At 40.2% G+C, this 23,352-nt stretch overlaps 1 pseudogene; it reads left to right on the top strand.

The window, feature by feature from the left end:
• Nucleotides 1-17,960: 17,960 nt before the first annotated feature.
• LOC111554662 lies at nt 17,961-22,672 on the top strand (annotated as a pseudogene).
• Nucleotides 22,673-23,352: the final 680 nt, after the last annotated feature.

The raw sequence follows: 23,352 nt of genomic DNA, 5'->3' as shown, positions 1-23,352 counted from the left end.
TTCCTTCCTTCCTTCCTTCCTTCCTTCCTTCCTTCCTTCCTTCCTTCCTTCCTTCCTTCCTCCTTTCCTCTCTCCCCTCCTCCCTCCCTTTTTTCTATTGGGAATCTTGGCAACATTACCAATACATCATTTCTAAATGAGGGAGACCCAGAAAGTATACTCTTTCTCAGGAATAATAGCAGCAGAGAATAATAATTTTTCTTAAAAAATCTTTCTTTGAAAAAATAAAGTAAAGGAAATAATAATATGAGTATAATAAAGAAGGAAGCTAATATTTACTAAGTGAATACTATGTCCAGGTACAACAACCCTATGCCCATTTCATGGATGAGAAAGCTGCTATCTCAAGTTAAACTTCATGGAGATGAACCAGCTTACACAGGCTTAGAGAAGAGTAAATGAGAACAAAAGGAGGGATGGAGGAAAGAATGGGAGATGTTAATTGCAAGGTCAATGGTATCAATTGGAAAGAGCCTGAACTTAAAGTCAGAAGACTTGAGTTGCAGTCCTAGCTTCTCTCACATATCTGTCCAATGGAGAGATTACACTCACTTTGAGGGTGATGTGAAGATTAAAACAAGACTATTTATATGAGACAGTAGCTCAATATCCAGTGCTCAGCAGGAGCTAGTTGCCTTCACATGCCACCACTGTCTTCTTCCTGATCTCAAGCAAACCTTTGTTTGTTTTTTGTCCTTCTGTGTTATACCACTGTTTGTACTCATGCCCTATCCCGGATCTTTTTCAATCAGAACCATGGGATCATGAGGAAGGCCTCTATTCATCCTTTTAAGCCAGAGATCTCCAAATGGTGGCCCACAGACTAGCTCTGGAGTATGGATATACTTTGTCTGGCTAATAAGGTATCTATTTAAAAGTTTGAATTGATTACCAGCACCTAACATTGAGGAGTTTCACACAAAATACAGAGTTTTGACTTTTCTTGAAAAATCAGAAGATTTGGCTAAACGGGGTCTTCTCCTATCCATCAATCATTGGCTGAACCTGATTGGGATGTGAGATCTCCAATCCCCCAGTTTCCATCACTCTCTATTGCATTACACTTATTTGCATTTCTGGTCTCTGTAGGCATTTGAACTTGTGACTCTCTGCATTGAGCTTCTTTCTCTTGGGCTTCTTTGAAAAATGCAAATACTTCTGGGAGATGAATCAAATACATAAGAAGTTTAGAGGATGGATTCTCTATTAAATGCCCAAGATAAGTCAAAGATAGCATTTCTTCTACAGGGGTAGGGTGAGGAGGTCTAAAATTGGATGGATTGGGGATGGGAAGCACACACTTGGCATATAAGCACTCAAAACATTTGTAGTGAATAAATGAAAGAAGAGTGGTATGTTATTATGGGGCCTGAAGTCAAGCTTTTGCTACTGAGTTGCACATGCTCCTGCCACCACCAAGATGTACTCTATGTAACAGGAGACTCACCTGAACAGGCCCTGCATAATCCGTCCCTGGGCCCTTATCCTCATATTTCCTAAATTAAATATGAGACCACATTTCCTAAGCTAAAAATAAGAACAAAGTCCAACCAAACAAAAATTAATTTGTCACCTGAATTCAAGTTAGTCTAAAAATATTATTAGCTATTCCATGTGAGGTGCTTTGCTTAGCTTTGAGAGTGTAGGATGAATCAGACACGTTTCTTGTCTTCAAGAAACTCATACTTGTCAGGAATTCAGAAAATAAATCAGCAAGTACAGTGTGAGATAGGGGTTATGATGAGAAATACAGGGTATGGTTATAGGAACACACCCAAGAAGAAGGTGTACTGTTTCCATTAGCCTATATGCTGCTTTTATGAGAATTGGAAAGGGTGTCCTTTCTAATTCTAAATCTTATTCTAAACGGGGGGAGGGGAGTGTGGTGGGTAATACAGCCCAACTCAGGGCACAAAGCTTGTAAAATACAGCTTGACCTGGAAATTAAAAGTCTCGATCTGGTGCCTTTGGCCACAGATGGAGGGGATGCTACTAGGTAGGTAGCTAAGTCAATTAAGGTATGTTCTGCTACAAGTAACAGAAAAATCAGTTAGCTGTGGCTTAAACCATAAGACATTTACCATTTACTTAACAAAAGTTCTGAAGGTACTCATAGGTGGATCTAGGGTTGATACCATAGTTCCATGGTCTATTATGGGTCCATGGGTCTATGTCTTGGCTATTCTGCAGGTTTTCTTCTCGTGGTCACAAGTTAATTGTCACAGTTCTAAGTATCCTTACATGATCACTTTCAATGGCAGAATATGGGGCAGAATGACAAAATATATTTATCCTTGCATGTTCTCTGCCTTGGTCAGGAAGGAAAATCTTGCCATAAAATACTCCCAGGAGATTTCCCTGTGAATTTCCTATATCAGAGTTAGGTCATATGATTACTCCAGTTGAAAGACAGGCCAGGAAAGCAAGCATTTGGCTTTTTCATTCTTTTGAGTGAGAGGTGCTCCGGCAAGAGGAGAGGTTTGGAAATGTTTGTTGGGTTGGCAACTTAGAGTGTCAGCCACACTAACTCAGACTTAGAGAGTAAGAAAAGGTTTCTCAGAAGAAGTGCTTTTTGAGCTGAGTCCTTAAGAATGAGTTAACCTCAAGGAAGTGGTGAGGGAAAAGCCAGAAGATTCAGAATTTAAGAGTTGAAGGAAGAACAGTATGAGAGGATATGGTGGTAAATTCCACAGGGAATGGTAAGATCTTTGAGAAACAGAAAAGGTATGATGAAAAAAGGGGCAGTAAGTAAGTAAGTATTAGCTAAGTAAGTAAGTAAGTAAGTAAGTATTGGCTTAATGATGAAGAGCAGTGTAAGCTGGAAGTAGAGACAAACTGTGAATTGCAAAATGAAATAAAGTATTAGAATATCTGACATGTTGGTAAGGCATGTGAAATTTTAAAATGGATATAATCTTGGATCATTTCAGGTGTCTGGACATTCATGGTGTCTCAACTGTGAGCTCATAGCTAATGGAGAATGAGAACCCACAGGGAAAGACTCTGAAATTGATTTGTCCTTCCTTGAACAATAAAATTCAACAGACTTTGTGGTGATGATGATGATGATGATGACAACGACGACGACGACAACGATATGATGTATGACAATGGTGGCTAATACTTATTGAGTACTTATTATACAGCAGACACTGTACTAAGTGGTTTACATATATTAAATCATTAAATCTTTTCACAACTCTATGAGGCAAGTGTTATTTAATGTCCCATTCTGCAGATGAAGCAAATTGAGCTGCAGATGGTTTAAGCACCCTTACCAAGATCAATGCAGAGTGACTCAGCCAGGAGACAGGAAAGTAAGTCAGTATTTAATTGCTTCGTTGTCCCTCTGTCAGTGGGCCATGCTCAGCATATACTATGTTTGACCCAGTAAACATTAACCCTAACTGTCCTGGGCTCTATGGCTAACATGTCAAGTAGTCATCAAGAGACAGAAGTGAGAGATGGATGGTACTCTCTCAGGATTGCTTTGCCTAGGAGAACAGCCTGAAAGCAAGGAGCCTAATCAAGAGAGATCAATATGTCAATTTAGATGTTTTATTAAATCCTTAGCCTTGGTTTCTGGCCTAACAAAGTGTATTGCTTAGAGCCTAATCAGAACTATTGTTGTTGCCACCCACATGCTGTGGCAAACAATAGACTCATGTAAGTTTGGGTAATTAATTTCAGCTTTTTAACCCACCTCCCTTTTTTTCCTCCCCCAAATTTTATATTAAATGCTAGGTATATGCTGTGTCCTGTATGAGGCCTTGAGGATGACTAAATAAATAAAATGCAATCCTTGCCCTTGAGGAATCAGACAGTGATGTTTGCCTTCTAACTTTCTCTCTAGTCTGTTCATGATCTCTTTGTGTTTTCCTTGGAGATGATAGAAGATAATATATTCTCAGATTTGGCCCAGACACCACCAAGGCAACTTTGTGTGGTGCAAGGAATGTGAGACTGAAAATCAGGAAACTAAGCCTCTGATCTGAGTTCTGCCACTTACTCACAAGTCCTTTAGACTGATGACTTCATGGTTGGCAATTTGGGAAGAGCACTAGATTTGGAAATGTGCATTCTGTTACATTACTGATTGATTGGTTGTTTGCCTCTGCCTCTAATCAACATGAGAAAAAGCCACGCAATGGCTTAGTCTCAAGGAGAAGCTATGTTCCAAGTGCCCATCTAGCCATATTTCTCACTATTACTATCAGGCACCCAGAGTTCCCAGGAGGTAACAGAATAGACTGGAGAAATCAGAAGATCTGGAGTCACATCTGGGTTGAGATACATGTTCTGCCTCTTCCTAGCTATGGGATCTTGCGCCTGTGATTTAGGAAAATGCCCAAATAATTACTGCTTAAACAAAATGAAAATGTATTTCTCTCTCATGTAAGGGCATGCCATCTAGCACTAGTATATTAGCCATACTCATCAGGGACACCAATCCCATCTATCTTGTTTCTAATTCTACCATTTTCACATGTGACTTCCATTTCAAAGTGCAAATTAATTGCTCTAGTTCCAGCCATCACAACTAACATCCCAATGAGCAGTAAGGCAGGACAAGAAGGAGAAAAAATTGCTTTCCTCCATATAAGAACATTATCCAGAAGTAGAACATACTTATTTTGTTTGTATCTCATTGGTCAGAACTTGGTCATGTGCACACACATACCTACAAAGGAAGCTGAGAAATGTAGTCATTATTCTGGCCAGTCATTTGTCTAGTAAAGAAGTGGGGGTTCTATTACTGAGAAGGAAGAGGAGGGCAGATATTGGGCCACAATTAACAATTTTAGCCACAATAAGTAGCTCTTTGACCCTTCATGCCTTAATTAATACATGGGGCTAATATTATCTGCTTCATTAGGATTTGAGAGAGTTAAAGAATATATGTATGCCCAAGTGCCTAGCATATAATAGGTGCTTAATTGATGGAAATAAGTATAATTATGCATGTAAAATGCTTTGTGCATGGTGGGTGCCAGTTCTCTCTCTTGTTCCATTCCTCCTTATTTCATAGATGTTGGATGATATGTATGAAAGCTGAAAGGAGTCAAGGCTTAGACCAGCAACAGACTAATGCATGTAATTCTTACTGCTTTTCTCCATTTTCTCTCACCTATTCCATCTGAAATAGGTTAGAAGCTAAACAGTTAGGGCATGCAGACAGAAAAGTGACCCCTTGGCCAATTGCCTCTCAATTAAATCCATCTTGTAGCAATTTTTGTAGTAATCAGTATCAGGGATCTGTATTAGGAGGAAGCAAAGGTCATAGGGGCTCCTTGAAATGATTGGAAACTCTTCATTCCAGGGATGAGGTTAGATAAATTAAACTAAGCTCTTAAAACAATCAGGCTGACCTCATCATCTCAGAGATCCAGAGCCAGGAGCCAAGCTCATGCTGGGTCTCCTTCTGTGGGCCCCCAGGGTATGATTCTCATTGATGACATCTAGATCAGGCACTCCTGAGTTTCTCAGGACAGAGAAGAGAGCTGATGGGGAAGGGTGCATCCAATATCTCCAATATTACCAATATTTCTTCCACAGAGATTGGATGGAAAGACTCCAGTCAACAACCAGATAGAGGCCACTTGAGTGAAACCACGTTTAGGGCTCTGGAAAGCCAGATTTTCTCCCAAAATCCTTTCCCTAAGCTACTGTGAATAGAGTCAGCTATGAGATAGTATAGGGTATGGGGCCCTAGGGTCAAGGTTGAGCCCATCTCAAGTAGGGACATCCTCAGTCATGCACTTTGCATCTGGTTTGAAATCCATATCAGTGATCAACTAACACATTCATTCATTCTTTCAATAGTGATAATTAAGTACCTACTATGTATTAGATCCTGGAAATGTTAAAGCCAGCCATAAAGGAAAAAACTTGACAGTAACAACAAAAAGCAATAGGCATTATGAGGGAGGTCAAGATAGACGACGTGTGGGGTAAAATGGGAGAAAGAAATATAGTTCCACTCTTTGTGCTATTTGGTATTTATATGGTACCCATTTTCCCCTCAAATAATACCTTTTATTTTCTATTTCAAATCTAATACATATTCATCACAGAAACCTTGGAAGCTACAGAAAAGCAGAGAGGAGAAAATATGAATACTATATAACCTCACAGGAGAGATAAGCACTGCCAGGTTTTTAGTCTACAACCATCTTCCTACCACCCTCAGTTCCCTCCTTCCCAGAGTCCCTTGCAGCAATATGGGGAGCCCCTCCCCACTCATTTCCAGTAAAGTGCAGAAAGCTGGGACATTCCTTTAGGGAATGGCTCTGCTCTGGATTCCGCAACAGTAGATACAGTCACCCCATCCACCCATTTAAAAGGTTTTAAAAGCTAAATAGGGCCCTAATTAAAGAAGATGAACTTGGAATCAGAGAAAGCAGAAGGCCATTACAAATACTTCAGATTTTACCTCAAGTGAGATAGGAAATGGTTGTAGGGTTTTTAGCAGAGTAGTGACACACTCTGGCTTATCATTTAAAAGAATTATTGTAGCTGATGTGTGGTGACAAGTTAGGAGGCAACTTAAAAGTCCAGGCAAAACCTAAGACTAGTTATTTGACCTCTCTGAGGGTACTAGCCTGAATAAAACCTCTCTGAAGATATCGGGTCCTAAACAGATGTTCTGGAACCTGTAAATGTTACCTTAAAGGGAAAAATAGTCTTTGAAGATGTGGTTAAATTAAAAATCTTGAGATGGAAAGATTATTCTGCATCACCCAGGTGGGCCCTAAATGCAATCACAACTGTCCTTACAGGAGACAACCAGAGGAAGAGAAGACACACACAGCAAAGAGAAGGTGATGTGAAGATTGAGGCAAAGATTAGAATGATGCGGGCTCCAGTCAAAAAATGCTGGCAGCCACCAGAAACTGGAACAGGCGAGGAACAGACTCTTCCCCAGAGCCACCAGAGTGAGAGTGTGGTCCTGTAAACAATTTTATTTTGTCCCAGTGGTACTAAGTTTTGACTTTTGGCTTCCAGAAATATTATGGAATAAATTCCCATTGTTTGAAACCACCCAGTATGTGGTATTGTGTTACAGTAGACTAGGAAACTAATACAGATTATGGCACTGGGAAGGAGGAGCTGCCTTAACAAATACCTAAATGTATGGAAGTGACTTTGGAGTTGAATAATAAATTTTAAGGCACATGCTGGGAAAAGCCTAAATGTTCTTAAACAGAGCATAAATATGGATATTAACAGCATTTCTGGTGAGAATTGAGAAGGAAGCAAGGAACATGGTAGAGAAAGCCTATATCATCTTAGAGGATAAATGTATTATCGTTAAAAAAAAGTTTACAGAAATATGAACATTAAAGGTGTTTCTGGTGTGAAGAAAAAGAAGAACAGGTATTGGAAGCTGGAAAATAGGTGATTCTTGTACAGTGGTAGAAAATTCACTAAATTGTGTGCTACTGTTAGGTGAAAAACAGAATTTGTAAGCAATAAACTTGGATATTTACCTGACGGGATTTCTAAGCAAAGTGTTTAACATGTGGCCTGATTTATTCTTGGTGCTTATAGTGTAATATGAGAAGAAAGAGATACTTGATAAAGAATTGTTAGGCAAAAATGGACCAGGATTTGTTGCTTTTAAAAATTCTCAGTCTATTCAGGTTACAAAAGATGCTAAAATTAGGAGATTTACTGTTAGGAAAGAGCACTCTGGAGAGAAGGCCAAGGGTGCGACAGGACAACTTTTTGTAATGGCTAAAGAGACTGAAAATGTGATTATTCAGGGAATATCTGTGGAGGGCCCTCTGGCCTAATGGCATAAATCCCTGTGGGATAGAAGGGGAGAATGTTATAGCAGCAGTAATACTTCTAGTTTGGACTGAAAGGGACAGAAGGAAGATAAAATAAACGAAGGCTATTGGACTTCCAAAAAGTCTACATGCAAGCCACAAGGCTGATAAAATGACTTAGCTGAAAACCTGTGCTACCCTTAGTGGACTCCAACAGCCATCTCTTGGGAAAAAAAATCACTCTGAGAAACGCAACATTTTTTGAATAGCAAGATGTGCTTGCTAATTCTTATATCACATTCATTCACAGAGATGCCTGTACACAACTATCACACAGTTGTCCTTTGGTGTCATGGGGGATTGGTTCCAGGACTCCCCAAGGATCCCAAAGTTCATGGATGCTCAAGTTCTTTTATAAAATGATATAGTATTTGCATATAACCTATGCACATCCTTCCATATGCTTTAGTCTCCAGATTATTTATAGCACATGAAACAATGTAAATGCTATGTCTATCATTGTTATACTGTGTTGTTTAGGAAATAGTGACAAGGAAAAAAGTCTACATGTTTAGTACAGACACAACCATCCATTAAAAAAAAGTTCAATCTGTAGTTGTTTGAATACATGGGTGTAGAATCTTTGCATAAGAAAGGCTGACTGTGTTAGCTAAATATAAATTGTAAACAACACTCATTTCACAGGTGACAAATTATTTCTAACACTTTTCATGCTAATTAACAAATTCTCTACCATTATCTTTCTAGTACTATTGATTTGCTTCCTTCAAATGCAAACTAACCAATTCTAGACTATGAATTCTCTTTAGGGCACTTCATTTGTTTAATTGACCACTCCTAGTTAGCTAATTACCTACATACTTGTCACCACGTTTATGCTGATGTGTTTTAAAGTAAACTATACATAATATGACAAATTTGAAATGTTTTCCACACTGGTACTTTAGTTACATCATCTATAAATGGTCAATGAGAGACTTGCCTCATTATAATCACTGTGTGATAGTACAATGCCTGTCATAGGTCTGCTAGACCCTGAGACGAGAATTTGTATGCAAGTGATTTATTAACTAAGCATTCCCAGAAGAAACAATAAAGGAAGAAGAGAAGCTGAACAGGGAAGGAGAAGTAGCCTAGCAAGATTATAACTTCAGACAAAGTTTCAAAAAAGGTAGCTTCAGTCTGATCTCAGGAGATTTCTGGATTTTGCCTCATCCCAGTCTGCTGCAGAGGAACAGGGTTCCAATAGTCTCAGAAGAGTCACGGCTACAGGCTTTGGGAGGAAGGGCACACCCAAGTTAAGAGAAAGAACACATAAAAATGGTAAAAACAATCTGAGAAGACTTGGCTATTTGCTCAGTAGTGACAAAGTATTTTCCCTGGACCAGTATATTCCCTGGACCACAGATATTTCCCTGGACCTGTCCAAGGATTGTTACAGATCTGCAAATGAGATAAATATAGAAATTGATAGTAAGCATTTAGAAATTTGTATAGCAATTTGACAGTAATTTTATGTGTGTTGAATCTAATAATTTTAAAATTGGCTTCATTTTATTTCATTTTTATACTAATTTGTTTTAACTACACTTTACAAAAGAATTGCTCTATGATGTATTAGGAAAAAACCTTGGGTCATTTACCACAGAAGTACTGAGCTATGGTACACATAAAACTGTAGCTATTGTTAAACTGGAAAACCATTCATTCATTCACATACTCATTTAAAAATGCTTATTGAATATCTGTCATAAATCAGGCATCAAGGTTGGAGATTTAGTTATGAATCCTTTTGGATTTTGGTGGAGGGGAAAGATGATAAGTCAATATACAAGTAAAAAAATTTTAAGTATCAGATGGAGGTAAATATAGAGAAAAATAAAACGAGGGAAGAGAAAAGAGATGATGGAGAAGGAGATTTCATATGAAGGTTGTATTTGTTATCTGTTGCTGCACAACAAATTAGCAAAAACTGGATGGCTTAAAAAATGCACACTTATTATCTTATAGATTCTATGGGTAAAGATCCACACATGACTTAGATGAGGCCATTACTTAGAGTCTTCTAATGTTGCAATCAAAGTATCAGCCAAGCTGTGTTCTCATCTGGAGGCCCAACTGAGGAATAATTCATTTCTAAAGTCACTCTGATTTTTGGTAAAATTTATTTACTTACTGCTCTAGAACTGAGACTTCTGTTTTCTTGTCGATCCGGTCAGAGGTCCCCTTCAAATTCCTAGAAGCTGCCGTTAGCTGTTTGCCACTGGACTTCCTAACATAGATGCTTATTTCTTCAAAGTCAGCAAGGGAACTAGTCTCTAAAGTGAGTCTGATAGCAAGATGGAGTCTTATTTAATGTAATATAATCATAGTAGTGTCATATTCCATTTTCTATAGGCATGTCACAGATCCCACCCACCCTCTACAGGAAGGATTAGACAAGGGCATGGACACTAGAAGGTGGGCATCATGAGAGCCTACTTCATGTCTGTCACAGCGGCCAAAGGCAGCCAGAATAAGGTAATGTTAAAGCCATGACCTAAATGAAGCAAAAGAGAAAGCCATATAGATACCTGGTGAAAGATACATGCAAGCAGAGAGAATGGTAAATTTAAAGACCCTGAGACCAAACTTGCTTGAAACGTCAAGGAAAAAAATTGGCTGGAGCAGACTGAGCAGAGGAGAGAGTAATACGAGGTGAGCTCAGAGGGATACTGCAGAGCCAGGTCATATAGGGCTGTGTAGGACTTGATAAGAACTTTGGAATTTGAGTGAGATGGGATGATTAAAGGGTTTAAAGCAGAGGGCTGTCATGGTCTGGCTGTCCTGTGGTGTATAAACTATGTGAAGAGGTGGCAAAGAAAAGGAGAGAGAGCAGTTAGGTTTCTATTTAATGATAGAGGCAACGGTGGTGGCTTCTTAGACCAAGATAGTAAAAGAATCAGTCAGCCTGAAAAATAATCAGATCACAGATATACTCAGAAAGGAATGTCGCCCAGTGTGTTAGGCTGTTCTTGCATTGCTATAAAGAAATACCTGAGACTGGATAATGTATAAGGAAAAGAAGTGTAATTGGCTCACAGTTCTGCAGACTGTATAAGCATAGCACCAGCATCTGCTAGGCTTCTGGGGAGGTCTCAGGTAGCTTTTACTTGTGGTTAATGGTGAAGTGGGGGGGGGGGGGCATGTCATAGAAGTTCATAGGTAAGGTCAATGCTGGAAATGAAAATTTGGTAGTTATCAGCATGTGGATGGTATATAAAACCACGAGACTTGGGATGACCTGGGGGTCAGCACTGATAGAAAGGGAAAACTGAGATCTAAATCTTGAGCTAGGGAGATGAGGAGGATTCAGCACAGGATGTTAAAAACGAATGACCACAGAGGTAGGATAAGCAAGAGAGAGTGATGTCTTGAAAGCCTGGGAGTCTAGGAGTGTGTCAAAAAGAAGAGAGAGATCAACTGTGTCCAATTATGCTGATAAGTAAGATGAAGAGTGAGAATTGACCATTGGCTTTAGCCATATGGGAGCCATTGATGACCTTGACCAAAGGGTGGTGGGCAGAAAAGACGATTTGGAATGGCTTCAGTGGAAAATGGAGGGGAGAAATTGGCATACAAAATACAGACGACTTTTTCTGAGAAATTGCCCTGTAAGTGGAAAGAGAATAACAGGTCATCACTGGAGGGATGTAAGTCAAAAGGTCACTTTTTGAAGATGGGAGATAGTCGCATTTGCTTGCTGATGGGCATAACCCATTAGAGTGAGAAAAGTTGAAAATGCAGAGATGGAGAAGCAATAGCAATAGCTGGAGTAAAGACTCTGAGTATGAAGAGGGGATGGACATAGTAATGCTTCATAGAGTTGAGGGGAGGCTATAATGAAATGCTCTGTGTAAGACCTCAGAATGATACCTGATGAATGACAGTTGGTCAGAAAACGATACCTTTTACTATTATTATATAGTATTTTGGGGCAGGTGAGAGGGTAAAAGGACTCCTCAAATTCAGAAAACTCAAAGTTGAGATTAGAAACAAGTGTAAGTGGCATGACTGGTGGTAGGAGAGTACAGGTCAGAAACTAGAATCATTGAGGCAGTTCAACTTCTCCAACTGGGAGAAGCAGGGAAGCAACAGGCTACAGTGTCAAGTGTAAATAGCTTTTCCCTTGCCATATGGTCTTTCTCCATCGGTAACTAGCTGCACAATAATAAGCAAGTCCCTGAGTTAGGCCTCCATTTTCTCTCCTATAAAAGGAGTCTGGTAATACTCATTCTCTTGGCTTGAAACATGATTTCTAAGAAGCCAGCAAGGCTAAGCAGGAGAAAGTAGTTTAAAGTAGCGTTCTGCAAATGAGAGTTGTTTTCAGGAAGAGGTGTTTCAAATAGCAGAGAAGTGGGGATTCCAAAGACTCCCTAGGGTGAGTAAAAACAAATACTGTACCGTATACAATAGGTCCTTGAGTCAGAAGGGAGGGGAGGGCGAGAAGGCAGAGTAGTATTCAGGGATCAGGAGTCAAACAGCAATTAAGGGAACAAAGGTCAGCTGGATGATAATTACAGGCAGTTAGGGAGGGAATTAGAGCTAGAAAGGTACTAATTACATGGGCCCTTTAGACAAGGGTGGGGCTTCGCCTAAAGGAACAAAATGAGGGCTGATTACCTGCTAAAAATAAAGGCTGCCCCTCAGAGCCAGAGCTCACAAATCTGGCATAGTCCCAGGCAGCACCAGGCTGTGTGCTCCGCTTTGCAGTGCCTACTCTGCTTCTAGTGTGTGCAGAACGTGCCTCTACCCTTCTCCAAGTACTGACACAGTCTGGGAGCTGTCTGTGGATCACTCACGTGCTCTGTAGGAGATGGTGGAGTAAGGGAGAAGGGCTTGGGGATAAAGCATCACAATTGGGTGCACCAGTCAATCAATATAATCAGTCTAGGGGCTGGCTGTGCCCTGCAGAAGGATGCCAACCAGGAGGGCCACAGGGAATGAAACCCAGGCCATATTTTGTTCTTTGTGTCAGTGCCCTGTAGTGGGGCTGTACCTGCAGGGAGGAAGGGGTACCTTTCCTTTATTTTCATTAAGTTGCTATATGGACTATCTCAGCCCTGTGGCCAATGCAAGAAATTTGGCTCAGCTTTCTGAGGGGCTGGCACTGTATCCTCTATTTCTTCAGATCACTTTGTGAGGTCATTATTCTCCACTGGGGGCTTGTGGGAGAGAGGGAGTGGAGGCAGAAAGTGCATGCCCAGAGCATATTCTCAAACCAGCTCAGTCAGGGTTCTCTACCTCTGATTGAACTTGTACCCACTGTGAAGCTTCCTGGGTCACCTGTATCTAGCAGCTGACATGGATGATTTCTCTTATACTGTGAAGATTCTCTGATGGGTAAAATAGACTACCACATATTAAGACCTCTGTGTGCTTCATTTCATATTCTTACCATTTTGGGGGTGGTTATGTTTTTTCTTTATAATAGTTATCTATTGTTGCATGACAGATTACCCCAAGACTTAGTGGCTTAAAACAGCAATTAAAATTTATCCTCTTTTGACTGGGCGCAGTAGCTCATGCCTGTAATCCCAGCACTTTGGGAGGCCAAGGCGGGCGGATCACGAGGTCAGGAGATGGAGACCATCCTGGCTAATACAGTGAAACCCCATCTCTACTAAAAATAACAAAAAAATTGGCCAGGCGTGCTGGCAGGCACCTGTAGTCCCAGCTACTTGGGAGGTTGAGGTAGGAGAATGGCTTGAACCTGGTAGATGGAGCTTGCAATGAGCAGAGATTGCGCCACTGCACTCCAGCCTGGGTGACAGAGCGAGACTCCATCTCAAAAAACAAAACAAAACAAAAAAAAAAAATTATCCTATTTCACAGTTTCTTTGGGTCAGGAGTTGAGGAGCAGTTTAGGTGCATGATCTTCCTTAGGGTCTCTAATGAAGTGACACTCAAGATGTCAGCTGGGGCTGCAGTTGCTCTAAGACCTGATGGAGGCCGGAGGATCTACTTCTAAGGTGGCTCCGTCACGTGGCTGGCAAGCTGGTACTGGCTGTTGGTGGAGGTCTTAGTTTCTCTTCTTCTAGGCCTCTCCATAGAGCTGAGTCTTCTCCTGACATGGTGGCTGGCTTTCCCCAGAGGAAGCAATGCAAAACCCAAGGTAGAGGTGACCATGCATTTTTTTTTTTTTTAATCTAGCATTGGCAGACACACATCACACACTGTAACTTCTGCAGTATTCTGTTAACCACACAGTTCATCCCAGATTCACAAAAGTATGAATACAAGGAGATGGAGATCATTGCGAGTCATATTAGGATACTGCAATAGCCATTCTGTTAGGCATCTTGGTCATGCCTACTACATTCTGAGATTTAAAAATATTTGATGCTTACTGCATAGTTACTAGTTCTCCAGCAGGCTTTTGACCACAGTAGCCTACTTAATCTTCAATTTATTTGCAGGTAGAAATAGATATGTATTTATAGTCACTCATGTATTCATTCATTTATTTATCCAAAAGTATTTGTTGGGTACCTACTATATGCTAGACACTGTTTCTAGTCACCTGACAGATGGAGAAACTGAGGCATAGAAGTCTAGTGACTTGCCTAAGGTTTAGTGGCAGAAGATGATAAGAACTCAGGTGATATGGTTTGACTTGGTGTTCCCACCCAAACCTCTTGTTGAATTATAATTTTCAGGGTTGGGGAGAGGCCTGGTGGGAGGTGATTGGAACTTGGAGGTGGATTTTCCCCTTGCTCTTCTCATGATAGTGAGTTCTCCGTGAGATCTGGTTGATTAAAAGTATGTAGCACAGGCCGGGTGTGGGGGATCACATGTGTAATCCCAGCACTTTGGGAGGCCAAGGCAGGTGGATCACGAGGTCGAGATTGAGACCATCCTGGCCAACATGGTGAAACCCCATCTGTACTAAAAATACAAAAATTAGCTGGGCATGGTGGCATGCACCTGTAGTCCCAGCTACTCAGGAGTCTGAGGCAGGAGAATCGCTTGAACCCAGGAGGCAGAGGTTGCAGGGAGCTGAGATCATACCACTGCACTCCAGCCTGGCGACAGAGTAAGACTCCATCTCAAAAACAAAACAAAACAAAACAAAACAAAACAAAACAAAACAAAACAAAAAAAGTGTGTAGCACTTCTGCCTTTGTTCTCTCCTGCTCTGCCATGGTAAGACATGTCTGCTTCCCCTAGTTCCCCTGGGGCACTGCCTAGTGGATCTGTGAGAAGTGGGTCACCATCCTTCAGACCGCAGAATTGTAGAACCACTGACGAATTTCACTGTGCTTTTGGAAAACCTGCAGGCACTCAACACCAGCCCATGAGAGCAGCTGTAGTGGCTGTACCCTGCAGAACCACAGAGCCAGAGCTGCCCAAGGCTCTGGGAGCCTATCCCCTGCATCAGCGCACCCTTGATGTGAGACATGGAGTCATAGGAGATTATTTTGGAGCTTTAAGATTTAATGACTGCCCTGCTGGGTTTTGGACTTGTGTGGGGCCTGTAATCACTCTGTTTTAGCCAATTTCTTTATTTTGAAATGGGAGCATTTAACCAATGCCTGCACTCCCATTGTATCTTGGAAGTAACTAACTTGGTTTTGATTTTACAGGCTCATGGGCAGGGGAGACTTGCCTTGTCTCAGATGAGACTATGGACTTGGACTTTTGGGTTAATGCTGGAGTGAGTTAAGACTTCGGAGGACTGTTGGAAGGGCATGAGTGTGTTTTGAAATGTAAGAATGACATGAGATTTGGGAGGGGCAGAATGATATGGTTTGGCTCTTTGTCTCCACCCAAATCTCAAGTTGAATTATGATCTTCAGTGTTGGAGGAGGGGTCTGGTGGGAGGTAACTTAATCACTGTGATGGATTTCCCCCTTGCTGTTCTCATGATAGTAAGTTCTCACAAAATCTGGTAGTTTGAAAGTGTATGGCACTTCTCCCTTTGCTCTCTCTGTCTCTCCTTCTCTGCCATGGTAAGATGTGCTTGCTTCCCCTTTGCATTCCACCATGATTGTAAGTTTCCTGAGGCCTCCCAGCCACACTTCCTGTTCAGCCTGCAGAACTGTGAGTAAATTAAACCTCTTTTCTTCATAAATTTACTCAGTCTCTGGTAGTTCTTTATAGCAGTGTGAGAAGGGACTAATATACCAGGTGTCCAAACACTGTCATTGAGCATTTGAGCAGCAGTTGTGTGCCAGGCTTTGGGGGCACAGAGGTGAATGGTATTACTGCCCTGAAATAATTTAGGGTCCAGTGGGGAATTTTTACTGGTAAGATACATATACACAGAGCTGGTAATTGTGATAAGTACCACAATACTATAGGAAATAGCCATGGAAGCTCCAAACGTAGTCACTCCCAGCTGGGATGGTCAAGGATGGAGGTATGGGCTAAAAGACAAGTTAAGAAAAGGACTGAGAATTGACTTGACAGGATGAAAGTCTTTGCTGAGTTTGACAAGAGCAGGTCAACTAAAAATGGGGCCTCTCTGTTTGAAGTCAGATTGGGATGTGACTGGGTTCTGCTAGTGGCAGTGGGAAGGGGTAGCTGGAGCCAACTGAGTACTATCTGCTCTACACACACACACACACACACACACACACACACACACACACACACACACCCCTCTTAACTCAGAGGTGGCCCTCAAGGCCACTTTCCAGTAATGTGACCAGTCCATGAATGGAGTCCTCCACAGAGCCCCTCTTGACTCAGCCACACTAGAGTTATACTGTGATATGGAAGGTGCTTTCTGAGCCTCACATTTTTCACATTTAGGTTTCATGTGTGTGTATTCCAAGACAATTCACCCCCAAGGGTCAGAATGATGACGTGCCACTCCCTTGTTCTCAGTGCACTCAATGGACTTGTTGATGAAAACTTGTTGATATTTAAACTCTGTAAAATATTTGAAGAGATTTATTCTGAGTCAAATATGAGTGACCAATGGCCCACGACATAGCCCTCGAGATATCCTAAGAACACGTGTCCAGAGTGTTGAGTCACAGCCTAGTTTTACACATTTTACAGAGACACAAGCCATCAATCAAATACATGTAAGATTTACATTGATTTGTTCTGGAATGGTGAGACACCTCAAAGTGTGAGGGGACTTCCAGGTCATAGGTAGACTTAAAATTTTTCTGATTGGCAACTGGTTGCAAGGGTTATTTTCAATAAAAAGGAATGTCTAGGTTAAGATAAGGGGTTGTAAAGACCAAGGTTTTATCATGCAGGTGAAGCCTCCAAGTAGCAGGCTTCAGAGAGAATAGATTCTAAATGTTTCTTATCAGACTTAAGGTCTGTGTTGATGTTAATGCTGGTTGGCTTTTCCTAAATTCCAAAAGGGAGGAGGGTATAATGAGGCATGTTTGACTCCCCCTTTCCCATCATGGCCTGAACAAGTTTTACAGGTTAACTTTGGAATGCCCTTGGCTGAGAGGAGGGGTCCATTCAGATGGTTGGGGGGCCTTAGAATTCAGAATTTTTGATTTACAGGTTTTGATAAATGCACTTAAATTTTCCTATTACTGACATTATCTCATTTAGAGAGGCAGTGAGATGTGGTGGTAAAAGGCATAGCCTCTGGAGCCAGATTGCCTGAACTCAAATGCCAGATCTCCCACTTACACACTTTGGTTTTTTGTTTGTTTGTTTTTGTTTTCATTTTGTTTTATTTTGTTTGAGATTCTGTCCTCCAGGCTGGAGTGCAGTGGCACCATCTTGGCTCACTGTAGCCTTGCTTCTCAGGCTTAAGTGATTCTCTTGCCTCGGCCTCCTGAGTAGCTGGGACTACAGGCATGTACCACCATGCCTGCCTAATTTTTGTTTGTTTGTTTTGTTTTTGTAGCGATGGGGTTTCACCATGTTGTGAGGGCTCCACTTACACATTTTGAATTTATGGAAGCTCCTTAATTTCTCTGAGTCTCACTATCCTCATCTATAATATGGGGTTAATGATCTTACTATTACAATGAGTTTTGTCTTGAGCCTTAAGTGAATTCATATACATAACACCTTAGAACAGTTCCCGGCAGCTAGAAAACGCTCAAAATGTATTCATTACTATTTATTCTTAGATTATCTACATTCAGGTAGCAGATAACTAGCTCATTGGCTCCTTGAGGGCAAATGCAAGTTATTTCCAAGATGTGTTACAAATTCCAGAGATACACTGTTAATTTAAGAGTAACCTTCCAGAGAATAGAAGGGTGAGTGGCTTGAGGCTGCAGTGGAGAGAAGAAACACTGTATCAAATGTACATTGAATATAAGTTGCTTCTCCGGAAATACTAAAATGAGAAAATGTGGATTTGTAATTGAGGAAATGCAGTACATAAACGTTTAAGCACCTTGTCTTCACCTTTCCCAGCTGGGGCATATCTGCAGCTGGAGGCTCGGACAGGATGTCAGAGGGCCTTCCAGAGAATAGAAACATGATCCCACTATTTTGGGAGGTGAGAGAGTAGGAAAAAAATTTTTAGATACGATTTACATACAGTCAAATGCCCAAGTCTTATGTGTACAGCATAAGCCCATATTGAAAATCATACATGCTCCTTTTTCGATATTTTAAACAAGTCTGGGTCTGAATACAGCTGTATTGAAATCTGGAGTAAATGTGTCTACATGTAACATTTATTATGGGGAAAAAATACCTCTTACTCAATATCAAAACAGTTTCAGGGCTTAGAAGGAAAGATAGCTTATATTTAATGAACAGCTTTTATGTGCCAGGTATTTTCCATATATAATATATAATATGTATATATTATATATGTATAATATGTATAATATATAATATATAATATGTATATAGCCATGTAAATATAAAATATGTGTATATTATATAAATAATTATATATAATATATAATATGTATATATATTATATATTTGAGATGAAATATCACTCTGTCACCCAGGCTGGACTGCAGTGTCATGATCTTGGCTCACTGCAACCTCCACCTCCCAGGTTCAAGCGGTTCTCCTGCCTCAGCCTCCTGAGTAGCTGGGACTATAGGCCTGCGCCACCACGCCCAACTAATTTTTGTATTTTTAGTAGAGATGAGTTTCACCATGTTGGCTAGGCTGGTCTCAAACTCCTGACCTCATGATCTGCCTGCCTCGGCCTCCCAAAGTGCTGGGATTACAGGCCACTGCACCCAGCCCCATATATTTCTTTTTTCTTTCAAGACCTGCCACAACCCTGTAAGTTACTTATTAACACCTCCATTTTACAGATGAGAAAATCAATTTATATAATTTTCCCCAAAGTGACAGACTATTTTGTGGTTCCAAATTGAGCCTAGAACCATCCTTCTTCAAATAATATGTTCTTTTTCTCTACTTTAATTACAATTTACTTAAATTAAACTCATTGCTTATCTTAGAGACAATCTAATTTCTTACAATATATTAAGAATAAATTGAGAATCTCCTTTCTGCCCAGAACTATACTAGGTTATAGAGAAGAAGACAACTGAGATAAAATTTGGGTGCCATTTTTTAATTGCTCAATTTGGAATGCGTTCTGATGAGATTAGCCAGAAAGGTAAATCATGTTTGATTTGTCTAACCATTTTTGGACTAAGCAGGAAGTATTTACAGAATAAAATGTCATGAAGAAGCATAGCAGAAACTAGCGACTGTTGATTTAGACATAGAAGGAAGGAGATAGAAAAGAGAAGAGAATAGAATAGAAGAGAGAATATTGTTTCCCAACACTGGCCCTACAAATTGGCAGAGTCCATATCTGCACAGATCCTGCAAATTGGCAGAGTCTATGTCTACCCAGATGGCATGGAAAATATGTTTCTCACCCCCACTTCCACTGCTACCCAGAGGAATGACAAGGAGTGATTCCTTTGCAGCTGGAAGGCTATGGGGCCTTCATTGACCTATCTTATCAAATTTTGAATACTTCTAGAAGGGATGGATAAGTTTACCTATCTTATCCAATAACTCTTCAGGTACTAATTATTACATTAATTAATAGCAAAGGCATGTCAAGGCCATGGAGGAATGGGTCACAGAAGAGGGAGGGAGGCCAGTGAGATTGAACTTTGATCTTATCTTCTGGGACCTGAACTTGTAGTTTGATTTTCTAGAAAATACATCTCTCCTATGGCCACTCAGTTTTGATATTCAGGAAGACATCCCTCACTACACACACACACACTCTCTCTCTCTCTCTCTCTCTCTCTCTCTCTCCAGGACAGCTTCCTTAATAAAATTGTTTATTTCTGTTAGAAGTTTTACAGAGGCACTTTACGTTTGACTCTTCTTTGTATATGTATCTGGGAATCTAGGACTTCATTAATGAGGAGTCTTCTTGACTTAGCCCCATTCTAATTTTTGTTCTATGGAAAGCATAAAAAAAAAAAAAAAAAAACAGTAGAAAAATGGAGAATTGGGTGCCTCAGACTTATAGACAGCCAATCTCTTGGGGAGTGTTCAAAACTTGAGTATCCAGAACTTCAAGTGAGAGGAAGTGTGGACTGGGCAGATAGGACCCCATGTGAAAGCGAAGTCTTAGATACATGGCCCAATGTGCTAAAGAAGTTTCCTTTCTTTCATTCATTTGTTTTACCATTTAACAAATATTTGTGGACTGCCTAATTTATATCAGGCCTGTGTTAGGGATACAATGGTAAACAAGACAGCCTCTGCCTTCTCAGACCTCAGTCTTGTGAAGAATACAAGTAAATTATAGGAAAAGTACAGGGAAGGGGCATCCAATCCAGGCCTGTGGTTTATTTTTAAGTTAAATTCACCTTTTCAATTGCTAATTTCCATGCTCCCCATCTAACCCCAGTGCAGAGTAAAAATAATGTTAAAAAATCTGGGTAAAATCCCATACTGGCTCTTTTCTCTATCTTATCCAGGAACTGCTCGGACTTCCATAACGAATCAAAAAGGTGTCTGCCCCAGCAGTCAAGTGCTGTAGAAATGCAGCTTTCTGGGTGTTGTTTTCAAAACTATCATTATCAAAAAATAGTTAATTACTGTCTAGGAAATAAGGTAGGTAGAGTGGGTTGGATGGTGGTCCTCAAAATATGTCCAAGTGCTAACACCTAGAACTTGTGAAGATTATCTTAGTCAGAAAAAGAATCTCATAGATTCTTAATTTAGGGCAATTAAATTAAGAATGACCATGAGATCATCCTGGACTTAGGGTGGGTCCTAATCCAGTGATTGGTGTTCTTATAAGAGAAAGGAAAGGGACACTTGAAATGTAGTTACACAAGGGAGAAGGCCATGTGACGACAAAGGCAAAAAGTGGAGCCATGTGCCTACAGGCCAAGAAATGCCAAGGATTACCTGCAGTTGCCAGAAGCTAGGAGAGGCATGGAATGGATTTTCCCTCAAAGTTTTCAGAAGGAACTAATCCTGCCAACACCTTGATTTCAGACTTCTGGATTCCAGAACTATCAGAAAAGAAATTCTTGTTGTTTTAAGCCACCAAGTGTTTGTACTAGAACACTACTTAGAGGGGTTAATGAGATTTTGCTATTACTGCACTCCTTGAGTAGAACGGAGGCCAAAAACTGGGATAAAGGGATTCTAATCCCTATAGAGAGTGATAGAGGGGATAAGGATCTATCCCAGACCATGAAAAGGAAGTCTATGTGGCTGCTTTTGTACCACATGATCCTATTCCTCCTAGATTTCAGCTACTGGATAACACTTGGACAACAGACCCAAGGAGACTTAGAAGAGTTAACAAGTAGGTCAAGCATACACAGAGTGCACTAGCAGAATCAAAGACAAACATACCCCCAAAATCTTTTTGAAATATTTTGAAATTTGATATTTCAAAAAAGAAATAAAATAGTGGTCATGACAAAAATCAGAAGTTTTCTTGAATTCTTTATATTTGTCGTATATGCATGAATATGAGTGCCCTAATATGAGGTCATTCCTTACTCTCCCACTGAGAAAGTCAAGAAGAAAGTTTCGTTTGCCAATGTGAGTGATAAACTTTTAGGTATGTATGTAGATGAAATAATTAAATGAATGCATATTGTATCTAATTCATTAAATAGTTATATTTACGTATTATAAATTATATATAAAATATATCAATTTAGAAGTATGTTTTTCTTTCTCATAGATCACAAAACACTCTTGTTCAAACTCTTCAAAAGTATCTCTGACATCAGGCCCTGCCCCTTGGCCATCTGGCGTGGGCGGTGCCACCCCTCCCCAGCGCCGCCCCACACGCAGCTCCCCGGCTCCCTCAGACTTCGGTTGTGGCTGGAGCTGGAGTGGCGCAGGGCCTGAGACACTGCAGACCTGAGACCCCATAGCAGCTCGGAGGCGGTGAATAAAGAAGCCTCCAATAAAACTATATGGCAAAAAATGGGAAAGAAACAGATGGAAAGGATGAAAAACTTGAAGTAGCAGAGCCTGTATAATTTGTGATGGAAAAAGTACTAGATCTAGATCAACGGGTAGTGAATGGGAAAGTGGAATATTTTCTGAAGTGGAAGGTATTTACAGATGCTGACAATACTTGGGAACCTGAAGAAAATTTATATTGTGTAGAGTTGATTGAAGCATTTCTTAATTCTCAAAAAGCTGGCAAAGGAAAAGATGGTACAAAAAGAAAATCTTTATCTGACAGTGAATCTGATGACAGCAAATCAAAGAAGAAAAGAGACACTGCTGACAAACAAAGAGGATTTGCCAGAGGTCCTGATCCTGAAAGAATAATTGGTGCCACAGACGGCAGTGGGGAATTGATGTTTCTCATGAAATGGAAAGATTCAGATGAGGCAGACTCGGTGCTGGCCTCAAGAGAGGTGAATATGAAATGTCCTCAAATTGTAATTGCTTTTTATGAAGAGAGACTAACTTGACAAGCTTGTCCAGAAGATGAAGCTCAATAATTGTTCACATTTTTATGTATATATATGTGTGTGTCTATGTATATACATATATGGATTCTCATAGGTGTATGTGTATATATATATGTGTATATATATATGTGTGTGTATGTGTATATATATACACACACATAAATATATATATATATAATTTGGGTCTTGGTTTTTTATTTACTAGTGTGACAAAATAACTACATTCTAATGGAAATCCAGTTTGATATGTTCATTTTGAAAGTAGCATTGGAAGAGTTGTTGGTTTTTTGTTTTTTTGTTTTTTTTTTTTTCATCCATAGCACTGGTTACTTTGAACAAATAAATAAAAGCTTCCTGTAGTTGCTTCCTTTATCAGAAAAGAACATTTGATACCATGGTATATCGTTTCCTCCGCATTAAAGGACAGCTTTTCTAAATGTTGAGGGTTATGTCCATAGTCATTATTCAATCAGAACTTGTGTTCTCATAAGCCTAAGGACCATTCTAGGTTTTTTGTTTGTGTGTGTGTGTGTATACATAAAATGCACCTGTAAATTTTTAAACATTCACCAAAACAAAAAAATCACAGGTAAACCCATGTTTCTGAGATGCCATTATTCTGAGCAAAATACGAGATAATCACTTCAAGTTATATTGAAAATTTTCCTGAAGTCATAAAC

This window comes from Piliocolobus tephrosceles, chromosome 13, assembly GCF_002776525.5.
Source record: "Piliocolobus tephrosceles isolate RC106 chromosome 13, ASM277652v3, whole genome shotgun sequence".
NCBI lineage: Eukaryota > Metazoa > Chordata > Mammalia > Primates > Cercopithecidae > Piliocolobus > Piliocolobus tephrosceles.
Note: the sequence above shows the minus strand (reverse complement) of the source record. Positions and strands in the feature narration are given on the sequence as shown.